Source organism: Culex pipiens, chromosome 2, assembly GCF_016801865.2.
Source record: "Culex pipiens pallens isolate TS chromosome 2, TS_CPP_V2, whole genome shotgun sequence".
Lineage (NCBI taxonomy): Eukaryota > Metazoa > Arthropoda > Insecta > Diptera > Culicidae > Culex > Culex pipiens.
In genome coordinates this window covers 20,202,357-20,214,962 of record NC_068938.1, presented here as the reverse complement: position 1 = coordinate 20,214,962, position 12,606 = coordinate 20,202,357, and positions in this window count along the sequence as shown.

Below are 12,606 nucleotides of genomic sequence, written 5' to 3'. Positions count from 1 at the left end.
AAACTTAATAGCTCCTATAATTGCTTCCGTTTTTTGGTCCTAAATCACAACAGCATCCGCTTCGAAACTCATTTTCTCCGGGCGCGTGCCACTTCTTAACTGAAACTTGACACTCTCTTCAGCTCAAGCCCGTGATTTTTCCAATGCTTTTTTTATGTTCCTCACCCAAAAAATAAACTGCACACATCCTCTAGAGTACGCATTTCACACCGACTGGTTACCGTTCAGCCTAATTTCCCCAGCAGGACTTCTGTGGGCACGACGGAGCTCACGCTGCGATTTAACCCACGGAATAGTGCGGTAAAAGTTGGCAAACATCGTCCATGCAACCAGACTAATTGTGCAAAATTGGACCCACGTGTTCCGGGGTCACGTGGCGCAACTTGAGAGCACAGCGCGAGTGACACGTGTCCTCTTGCGCGCATAGAACTACAAACCCGGGACAAGTTGAGTTTTTGTGTCAATCAACAGGATAATAATTAAAGTCACTTTTGAGATGCTCGACTCTCGACAACACAAACCTGATGATTAGGACCGATAATTGATTTAATCTTTCTTCCTTTTTCCCGGCGACAGTGGCGACGCAGATTTTCCCAGCCGCCCGAAAAGGGGAAAATGCTTAGGGGGAAGGGACGCGAAAAAAAAAGGTTCAACTGTGGGCGGATAACACGATTATCCCCTATTAATAGGCGCGTGTGCATCAACCAACGGAAAAATGTCGAAAGTGAAGGAGGTAATTGATTTACCTACATGAATATATGTGCTGCGCAGACAGCACAACGCCGCAACAGTTTGTGCGACATATTGAAGCTCTGGCGGGGAATAAAAGGGGCACAAATTAAGGGCTCACGCGACATGCCATTAAGTTTAGATTGTTTCAAAAAACGTGACCTTTTTCACAAACGGCTACAATTTAATCAAAAACGGTAGAACGCCGATAACAATCTGGTTGGGCTCTCAATTTAATAAGCAGTTTGTAATTTCTGCTCAATCTGCCACGTCCATAATTAATAAAGGCAGTGAGAAAAAGTGCACTTTATTTTGCCTCGCAGAGATTTGGCGTGATAAGCATGATCGAGCCGGCGGGAGTGGTTGCCTTCTAATTAGGCAAAGGTTCAAAATTGATATCGAGTGCAGATTATTACGTGTTAAATGTAGTCTTAAATATGTGTTCATTAGATTTATTTATAGTTTGTGCACTGACGAAGTGACGTTATAGCTATGGCCAAAAAAAAAAAACCCATAAATGTTCTAGACTTCTTGAAACGTTTATTTGATTTTTATCAATGTTTTATCAAATTTAACAATTTGGCAGATACCGTAATTTAGTAAATCCTTGATTTCTGTTCCTCATTATACTCAAATTTATTTTGTTACTTTTGATTATTGATTATTAATTTTGCGTGATATAAATAAAAACAACTTAAACGTTTTAGATTCAGTATACAAAATAAGAATAATTGAAAAAAAAAAACATCCGTCGTTATATAATATTTATTGATGAACATTATAAGTAAGCTACTGCAAATAATGCATTAACAAACGTGTTTTACAAAAAAAGATTAAGCTAAATGTAAAAAACATGCCGAAATAACTATAAAATCAATTAGGAATTGATTTCTTAGCAAAATTTTCAATTTTTCTAAGAAAAGGGCTTATTTTCGTTTGATTAAAAATAATTAAATAACATTAATTTCTTGTTAAACTAATTCTAAAAAAAAGGCTTATGAATTGATCTCAGTTGAAAGGTTCTCCAAATCTCTGAATTGCAAATGTAACATCCTGGAGCAGAACTGTTAAATTCTAATAAACACCAATTGAAACTAATTCTAAAATCATAATTTTTTTATGAGCAATGTCTTTTTGCGAAAATAAATGCAATACAATATTAAAAATGTACTTATCTTTTATGGTTTTCTTTTCAGATGGGATTTTTATGCTGCCAAAACAGGAATGTTGCAAAAAAACGAGAAATTTAAAAAGGTGTATTTTTAAAAGAGAATTATTAAACATTTGTGAGTGTACCACAAACAACGTAACCCCAAACCCTTTAAAAAATAAATATTTTGTCAAAAAAAAAAAATCAAAATGTCAATGTAAATTCAGCTGAAATCAAATTAAAATTCATTCTCCTGCGTTTAGCATCATTATTAGCATATTTGGTTTGATTTAGAATTCTTTAGAATTTTTAAAAAATTTCGATGTTTTATTATAGCAAAAAGTTTTTTTTTTTTCGCAAAAATTTTTGTTTTCGTCTAATCTTCCTTCTTTTTAAAAGTAATGATTTCAAAACAACTGAGCTAGTGTAAAATGCATTTTAAACCACTATTTGCATTCAAATGTTGAGAGTATGGCTTGTTATTTTTTCAGTTTTGCCCCCCTCCTCCCTCAACCCGGCCTGAGCCGAGGGACAAAAACTGTGAAATATATTAGCATTGGCCCAAAATGGACCAATGAGAAAAAAAAAACAAAAATTACTAAATTTGAGAAAAATCCTTTTTTCGCGTCGAAAAACCCAGTTTTTATTTTCAAAAAATCAAATCTCGAAATCCTGTTAATGAACACCTTCCATTTTTGAGTACGTTACTTAAAATTACCGAGGAACCCGATAAAAATATTTTCAGCACTGTGCTCCAGACACGGTCAAAGCGCCATTTAAAGTTTTCATACAACTTATTCAAATGTTTGGCTGGTTTTTTCGGTCCTCAAATTATTTTTCCTTGAAAGGCCAACTAATCACCTTTCATTTGCATCTAAGACAAAATCGGTTGAAATGGCGCGGAGTTGTTTTTTTTAAATGCGTGGTTTCTGCGAAAATTGACAAATAGCTATTTTTGGGACCATCCTGGCACGGTGTAGGTCACCCTAATGGTCAATAAAAAAAACGGGTCTAATTATTTATTTATTTTTCGGTTTATGTTCTTTTAAAATGGAATTACTGTAGATATCATTTTTACGAATTTTTCAATACATTGATCAAAAAGATCATTCTCAATATACATTATTTTAACTAACAAAATTGTACTTAAACTATCTTTGCTTCTTTTTTATTCAAACTACCGAACTTTCATATACAATCCGAAGTACTCAAAATAAAAAAAATCACGATTTTTTAGTTTACTTTTGCGCGTTGCGCTCAAATATGATCCCACAAGAGCTCTATAGAGACCTGGGCATTTGTAATCAAGTCTGGACTGTACATCACAATTCGAAAGTTTCCATATAATAATATCGTGCAAACTCACTTATCTACAATCTTCACCCTTTCATCCCCAGCGCAAATTAACCTTAAAGTTCTTTCCCCCAACCCATTTCCCATTCATATTCCGGTTCCTGCTCCGGTTTCATAAATGAATCAATTCCAACCCCGTCGGCGGGACGACAACAGCTATAATCACGCCTTTATTGATCGTATCTAAATTTAATAATAATATTTATACGTGCCTTTTTTTCTAGGACTCTCTCTCTCTTTCTTCCCCTTTCTTTCTTTCCACCGCATGGTGCGCTCTAATAAATCAAATCAATTTCACAATTCAACGGCATTTGATGTCTCTAACTGAACTGTGAATGAGGTACCAGGGACCAGGGACATTCTTCTGTGCGATGGCCCATAGAGAGCCAATATGCGCTTTATCATCGGACCAAATCTGCCCCTGATGTTCCGCGGTACAATGCGCTAGGGTGGTTGTCTCTATTTTAGGATTGTTAGTAATTTTTGTTATGTTTTTCAAAAATTCAAACGAAATTATTTCCTTTTTAAAATGTGCATGTTTCTTAAATTAAATAACATTATCAATAAACTTTTCTCTTTAATGTGGAATCAGATCACCCGGCACGTACCTAATTTGGTTACGAGTTCTACACGAATGTCAACTCGCACCCCAGGTTCTAGCACCAAATTAAGGTATAAACCTTCACCAAACTCGGACTCCGGCTCAAATTCATCGGATGTTCCCACACCGCGGTGCGCATTCCACTCACGATGTGATCTGAGGACATCACAACACAACACTTGCGAAAATCACAATATAATAGCGCGATAATCAAAGCAGTCCTTGTGTTCGGCCCCCTTTTTCAGGACGAAGCAGGCGATGACGGTGCTGGTTGCCATGAGAAAGTTGAGCTAGTGAGTGAGGAATTTCGCTATTGATTGTAATTATTCTTTGATAATAAAGTTCACCCCTTTTTTCAGAATATACTTGCTGGTGCTTGATGAAGAGCAGGACAAATATGACAATGGGGAAGAGCTTCCTTCAGGAAATAGTTGTTGAATTTAAACAAATACTCGGTTTTGAATTATAAATGTTGAGCATTCCATGCAAAGCGCGTATAATTCAAAAGTAAAAAAATAATTTCATCTTTCAATCAAAGTTAAACAGGATTTATTATCTAAATTAAAATAAGTTGAACTTAGTTAAGCTTATTTAAAAAATCAGCTACCTTAAAATATTAATCCTTAGTACAAAAATGTTTTTGGCGATTCAAAAAAAAAAAACAAACAAAAACAATCTTTTGTTAAATTGCGCCAAATTCAAAAAAGGTAAAAGAACGTTATTCATAATCAAAACAGTTTGAGCTATTTTATTTTTAAATGCATAAAAAATGAAAAATTGAACAAAAACAATATTTTGGTTATGAGTTATTTTGTTTATTCAATTAAGGCCATTGCAAATAATTTTCAAAGTTTTTGTCACTGAAAAATCAGGGAACAACAAAAAAATCGAGCAACTTCAAAATTTCAATGGAAAAAGACGTTTATTCAATTAAAAATACTTTGAAATGCATTTTCCTGCCTTGAAAATCATTCTAAATACAATTTTCAAGGCAGGAAAATGCATTTCAAAGTAATTTTAATTGATTAAATGTCTTTTTACATTGAAATTTTTTGGTCGTTTAAAAGTAACTGAACTTTTGTGTAGTTCTACAAACAGTGTTTTTTTCGCGGAAAAAACTTCATTATTTAGATATTTGAAGACTAGTGATTGCAAAAGAACTGGACTGAAGTAAAATGCATTTTTTAAAGCTTTTTTCATTCAAATTATGTAACCATTTCTTGTAATCAGTGTTGTACATATGTAGTAACAAACGATTTGCCTAATACTCTTCACAAGTTTTATTAAAGCTTTGGAAAATGTTACCAAGTTTCATAACAACTTTGAATTATCCTATCAAGTTCTATCCTCGCTTTTCTTTCAAGATATCTTGAAAACTTTTCTAGTAGGTTTTCAAGACTGTCAAAACAGTTTTATTTATTAGTTTAAATAAGATTTTCAAGCATTCTTTTAGTGACTCAAATAAAACCATCTTAAAACCAATTGTGCTAGTAGTTGCATGTTCCAAAACCGTAGGACTTTAGCTGTCAAAAGCAACATTTCAATCATGGAGCAGCAGCAGCAGCGCAGTTGCAGGAGACATTTTGTGTGAATTTACAGATTATGAAATAAAAATTCCGTTACCATTATTGTTGCTATCTCTGTGAAAACCATTTAAAGCGAAAAGTGATTTGTTTGCGGTTAAAATTATTCAAGGAGCAGTCGAACCATGCCGTCCCTAGTTTGTGATTATTTCTGAGGATTGAAGAAAATTAGTGTTGTGCAATGTCTATGCTGATTCGTAATCCATCATTGGATGAAAACTAACGAGGCAGCAAATGTGTTTTTTTTTTTAATTTTTAACTTGACTAGCGTTCAAATTAACTATTTCAACTTCCAAAACGGCATTTTCTTGTCCAAGAATAAGTTGATTTGTTCAAGAATGTTTTAAATTCACAACGGCTTCCTGAAGATAAGATTAAAACTCTTCAGTTTTAGAAATGGCTTAATTAAAACCATGAATATTTTGTTGCATGTATTGCTACGCTCAGTTTGTTCAGTGCAGTTTAGAGGTTAGGTGATCGATTAATAAGAGAATAAAAAGTGTTATTTGTGATTATTTTTTCTGTGGCGGATGAAACCTATGACAAACGTTGTAAATGTGTATGTGAAATAAAGAAAAAGTGACGAAAACCATGATCATGTTCATGATAAAGTGAAATATAGAATATGTGACGAAATAAAGCCAAACCAAATAATTGACACTTTGGAATACGTTTTGTCATGTAGTATGTTTTTCCGCAGTATTGTTAATGTTATATGAATAAAAAACAGAGCTATTATTGTGTTTATTTATTTAGAGAGAAAATTATGATCAAATCTACAGCAACAATCAAAAAGGGCGCATGCAAATTTGGAACAATTATTATTAAAGTTCTTAGACAACAGGTAACTACTCATCTAAATCCCCTTTGCGGAAGAAAGCTGGAGAGGATTGCTGTTGTTTGAGTGTCCGAGTAATGTGAACCTGAAAATTAGCTACACAGTCGAAATTTTTGTCCACCCTTTTCCCGTGTTGGTCCAGAAATTTTCACTACCCGGATCTATTTTCCACCATCGATACAAGCATGCGCTACGGCCAGTGCAACGTGTGATTTAGCCTTGGTTAAAGCAATATCAAGTCTTTCACAAGTCCTACAGTTCTTCAGAAGTCCCCACCAAGAGCATGCTTAGAATAATTACATTTAACATGGTTTTAATCAAGAAAAGAATGGTTTAACGATTTTCGCCATATTGAGAGGCAAGAAATTGGGCAAAAAATCGCAGCCATGTTGAATATTTGAGAGATATCAGAAATTAAACGTATTTTGGCATGAAAATCTTGTAGGTTATTTAAAGATTCAACAAGGCGAGCAGTATTTTTTCGAGGCATCTTGAAAAATTATTCGATCATTTTTTAATGGCATGAACTTTTTGGATATGTTCACTAAATTATGCATGTTTTATTTTTCAATATAGCATTTTCCTTGTAAATTTTTGTCTTGTATAATTTTCTAATACTTGTTTATCAAGTAGGGTACACTATAAGACAGAATGGTTTTGATGATAATATTTTTGAATTCAATAAGATCTAGTTAAGGCACGTTTGGTTTTCTTCAAGAGCTGTTCCATTTATATCTTGATTTATTTCAGTCGCTAAGAAGTCTTCCAGGATACTCCAAAACCATTTATCATTTACACAAGATTTATTTAATTCAGCAAGAGTCTTTGAAGACATTGCTAAAACTTATCTGCTAGATTATATCGTTTTAAAACATCCTTGAAAATTGATCTTCATAACCTCCTAAAATAGTCCACTTTGCACTTAACTCAGCTTTAACTCGTGTTTAATACAGCATGTAGGACTAAAATGTTTTATAACCATTTTTGGCCAACGACTCTTAATAATCTCTTCTAGATCGTTTTAAAACTTAAATTGTTACTTGGGATGAGTGCTGTCAACTGGGGCGAATCGGGGATACAGTCTTACGTTTTAGAGCAGTTGAAGGCTTCAAATTTGGAAATGGATATACACATTTTGTTGCTCTGAATATGGTCTACCCGAAACCACTAACAAATATCAAAATATTAGGCTGCAGAATTACTAAAACAGCTGTCCCAATTCGCCCCATGTGTCCTGTTTCGCCCCACGACGGGTCATTAGAGCACCTCAATCGCCAAAAAAAAATACGGGTCTTATTATTTTGGCCAAAGAATTTCCATGCCAAATTTAACCCAAATCGGTGCACTTTTGATTTCGATACTTCCTGTTTGACGGAATCGCTGTATAGACAAATCTGGATCTTTTGCAACCGGAAGCATTTAATTTGATCAATTCTACCAAAAGTTAAAAGAATTTTAAGAAAAACTAACTTAATCCACCTATGTGGTTGGTGCCTTCCTCACTCTTTACAAACAGTGGGTGACATGATGAGACACACACATTTGAACACAAATTTCATCTATTTTTTTAGATCCGGAATAAAAAAGTACACAAATATCACTAAAGTGGTCATAACTCGAGACAGGGTTGCCAGATCATCAATGTTTTGGACTCTTTGGAAAGGCCTTTGGGTAATTCTCCGCCAACTCACACAGCAGTTGCCCCGACCCCTCTTCGATTTGCGTGAAACTTTGTCCTAAGGGGTAACTTTTGTCCCTGATCACGAATCCGAGGTCCATTTTTTGATATCTCGTGACGGAGGGGCAGTACGACCCTTCCATTTTTGAACATGCGAAAAAAGAGGTGTTTTTCAATAATTTGCAGCCTGAAACGGTGATGAGATAGAAATTTGGTGTTCAAAAGACTTTTATGTAAAATTAGACGCCCGATTTGATGGCGTACTCAGAATTCCGTAAAAACGTATTTTTCATCGAAAAAAACACTAAAAAAAAATTAAAAATTCTCCCATTTTCCGTTACTCGACTGTAAAAAAATTTGGAACATGTAATTTTATGGGAAATTTAATGTTCTTTTCGAATCTACATTGACCCAGAAGGGTCATTTTTTCATTTAGAACAAAATTTTTCATTTTAAAATTTCGTGTTTTTTCTAACTTTGCAGGGTTATTTTTTAGAGTGTAACAATGTTCTACAAAGTTGTAGAGCAGACAATTACAAAAATTTTGATATATAGACATAAGGGGTTTGCTTATAAACATCACGAGTTATCGCGATTTTACGAAAAAAAGTTTTTAAAAAGTTACTTTTTGCGTTTCTCTTTGTTTCGTCGTCCGTGTCTGTCGCGGGTCACCATGAACGGCTATGATCTACGACGACCAACTTTTTCAAAACTGTTTTTCGTAAAATCGCGATAACACGTGATGTTTATAAGCAAACCCCTTATGTCTATATATCAAAATTTTTGTTGTTGTCTGCTCTACAACTTTGTAGAACATTGATACACTCTAAAAAATAACCCTGCAAAGTTAGAAAAAACACGAAATTTTAAAATGAAAAATTTTGTTCTAAATGAAAAAATGACCCATCTGGGACAATGTAGATTCGAAAAGTACATTAAATTCCCATAAAATGACATGTTCCAAAATTTTTTACAGTCAAGTAACGGAAAATGGGAGAATTTTTAAAACTTTTTTAGTGTTTTTTTCGATGAAAAATACGTTTTTTCGGAATTCTGAGTACGCCATCAAATCGGGCGTCTAATTTTACATAAAAGTCTTTTGAACACCAAATTTCTATCTCATCACCGTTTCAGGCTGCAAATTATTGAAAAACACCTCTTTTTTCGCATGTTCAAAAATGGAAGGGGTCGTACCGCTCCTCCGTCACGAGATATCAAAAAACGGACCTCGGATTCGTGTTCAGGGACAAAAGTTACCCCTTAGGACAAAGTTTCACGCAAATCGAAGAGGGGTCGGGGCAACTTTTCCCGATTTCGTGTGAGTTGGTAGAGAATTACCCCTTTTAATTACCTAACCAACGATGGGTCGGTTGATAGATCCGGACATAGTTTACATACATTGAAATGGATTCTAATATTTGTTAAAACATATTTTTATACATAACTTTTGAACTACTTATCGAAACTTCAAACAATTCAATAGCGACGTATGGGACCCTAAACCGAGTCTAATGCGACCGGTTTGACCTAAATCGGTTCAGCCAGTGCTGAGAAAACTGAGTAAGAATTTTGGTCACACACATACACACAGACATTTGTTCAGTTTTCGATTCTGAGTCGATAGGTATACATGAAGGTGGGTCTACGACGTTTCTGAAAGAAGTTCATTTTCCGAGCAGGATTATAGCCTTACCTCAGGTGAGGAAGGCAAAAAGGGTCAAATGACTCGATCGTTTGAGTGTTAATATTACTTGCAATTTCTTAGGTTACATGCAACAGCAATTAACCGCCCTTATTCTACATACAGGCTTTGGAGAAAAAAAACAGTCTGGCTTGTCTTTTTTAAATTTAAAGTTTGCGTATTGCTGGGGACACCAAAGTTACCTTAATTTTTCATATTATGTTAATTTTTGGGTAATAAAAAATATATATAAAACGTAATAATATTATTCGTAATATTGTTTATTCGATATTTTTTTATGAGAACCCTTCGAACACTCCAATTTTGATAGTCGCAACTTCATAAAATCGAGTCTGGACTATGTTCAGATAGAGTTCATTTCAATTTCAATTTCATATCGAATCCTTAGAGTAAATACTTGCTAAAGCGAAACCAAGCTTTATGCCACCATTATTTAAAGCGTGTGAAAATGTTACAATTATGATTTGTTTCCCAACACTGTATTTATCAAGATCATTGACCGAGATAACCCACGAACACCTCTCAGAACAAATCATTAAGCAACCCCACGGTAACCTGTGTCAAGTGTCCACCGGATCCCATTAACCCTTATCTTCCGGCTCTAATGAGGCAGTTCCCACATGTCACACCGTGTGACCCCTTGAAAACATCACACACACACGGCATTCTTTTGCAGTTTCACATTTTCACATTGCCTTTCGGGGCCGTGATAAGTTTCTAGTGGTGCTGTGCGCTTCACGTTCTGCTCGTGACAACATGACAGAAAAAGGTCGACAGCTTTTCACACACAAAGCACGAGAAGAACAAAGGCGTTACGTCGGAGGAACAATGGGCGGAACAACACACTTCCGGGACGACTTCCGTTGGTAATCGCATCCTGGAGTCAGTTTCTACTCGTGTACAGTCGAGCTCCGTTTTAGTAGGTATCTTCGAGATTTGGAGTCACGTTTCATTTTATTCTCCAGAGAATTACTGTAGATTTATGACAATGATGAAGAGTGTGTGTGTGTGTGTATCATGTTTAGCATTATAAAGACGTATAATAAAATATGATGGTGCCCTTAACCTGCCTTTTGTGACTGTAAAGGATCAGTTTATTGTGCGCTAGGGAAAGAAAAAAAGGAAAATCAAAAGTGGTCGACTGACAGACAAGTCACATGACGGTGGAAATATAACAGAAAGAAAAGAAAACCCGGCTGATATCAAACAAAACGGAAGGACAATCTTCACAGTGATTGTTTCCTGGATGTTTCATGAAAAGACAGTTTTTCATGGGCAGTTAGGGGAAATTCTCGTATGTTTGGCAGGTTAATCACTCGCTCCTAACTCCATCCAATTAGCTTATTTTCACTATTTAAACAACTAATTGTGCAAAACTTTTGAAAGAAACTTGCTTGTTCACTTCTTATTGAACTATTTATCACTCGAGTTCAGTTGAAAACGCTTTTAAATAGCTTTAATTGAATGTCAAAGTTCTGACCTGCCAACATTAGAGGCACGCTGGAATTAGATGCTGTTCCCCTAGGTAGGTACCTACATCAGATGGAAAAATCTCGATCGTACACCAAAAATCAACGTTTTCTGATCGAGATCAAATCAACCTCGTCCTTTTTGGCACCACACTGAGGCATAAACTATTTAGCGAAAATTGTGGAAGCTTTCTTTTTTTGAACTCTTATTTCAGAAGTTCCTTATGAAGTTAAACAGAAAAAAATGCTCCGATTTTGCTAAAAACTGGACTGGGGATTCTTTGCCCCAAATATTTTTGCCGTTAGGGTGACCTACGCCGTGTTAGGGTGTTCCGAAAAATTGCGATTTTTTGTAGAATTTCCCAAAAACCGCATTTTTTCGAAAAAATGTAAATCCACGCCATCTCAACCGATTTTAGCTCTCTTAAGCGCAAATGAAGTGATTATTGAGGCTTTCAAGAAAAAAAAAATAGTTTGGTGTAAAATGCCGTGTTGAAAAGTCATGACCATGAACCTATTTCTGAAAATATTTGTATCTGATTCTTTAGGAAATTTTACGAAACATGCCAAAAAAATGGAGGAGATAATTAACAAATTTTAAGACATTTTTTTTCGTAAATAAAAAAAAACGGGAAAAATTTACATTCGTTATTTTCCCTTTTGCGCGTGGAGCGTCGACAAATACATATTTTTTTTTTTTAAATTATATCTCAAAATCATGTTAATGAATTCCCAAGGGAATGGTGGAAAGAGAGGAATCACAAATCCGTATAAATAATTTCAAGATTTTTCAGGTGTAAACCGAAAATGTCATCAAAAATTAAAGTGGAAGAATAAGGCTTTTAACTGCTTATTTAATTGTCGGTGTACGCTGCACTGTTTAATCATTTTCTGACGTCCATTCAATTTTGCAGTCCAAACCCAGTCATTGAATTGGAAAAATAAAATTCTTTTTCAAATTTTCTTTTCTTGATTTGTGTGCACCTACGTCGAAGACCAAGATTGTTTACTTTTTGCTCATTGGTCTGACAGTCTTGGTCTGACAGATTTGGTCTGTCAGCTTTATCATGGATTTTGGTCTGGTCTAGGCGAGGGATAGGACACAGCACCTTCCTGTGAATTCTCCGTATTTTTGAGTATGTTACGTGAAATTTCCAGAGAAATTCGATAAAAATATTTTCAGACATAGGCTCCTTGGTACAAACACCGTCAAGTGGCTTTTGAGCAATTTTTTGAGATTTCGGTCATTCGATTTTTTTTGTATTTTTTAAATCGGGCTGAAATTTTTTTGGTGCCGTCGGTATGCCCAAAGAAGCCATTTTGCATCATTAGTTTGTCCATATAATTTTCCTTACAAATTTGGCAGCTGTGTCCATACAAAAATGATATGTGATAATTCAAAAATCTGTATCTTTTGAAGGAATTTTCTGATCGATTTGGTGTCGGCAACATTGTAGGTATGGATATGGACTACACTGAAAAAAATAATACACGGTAAAAAAA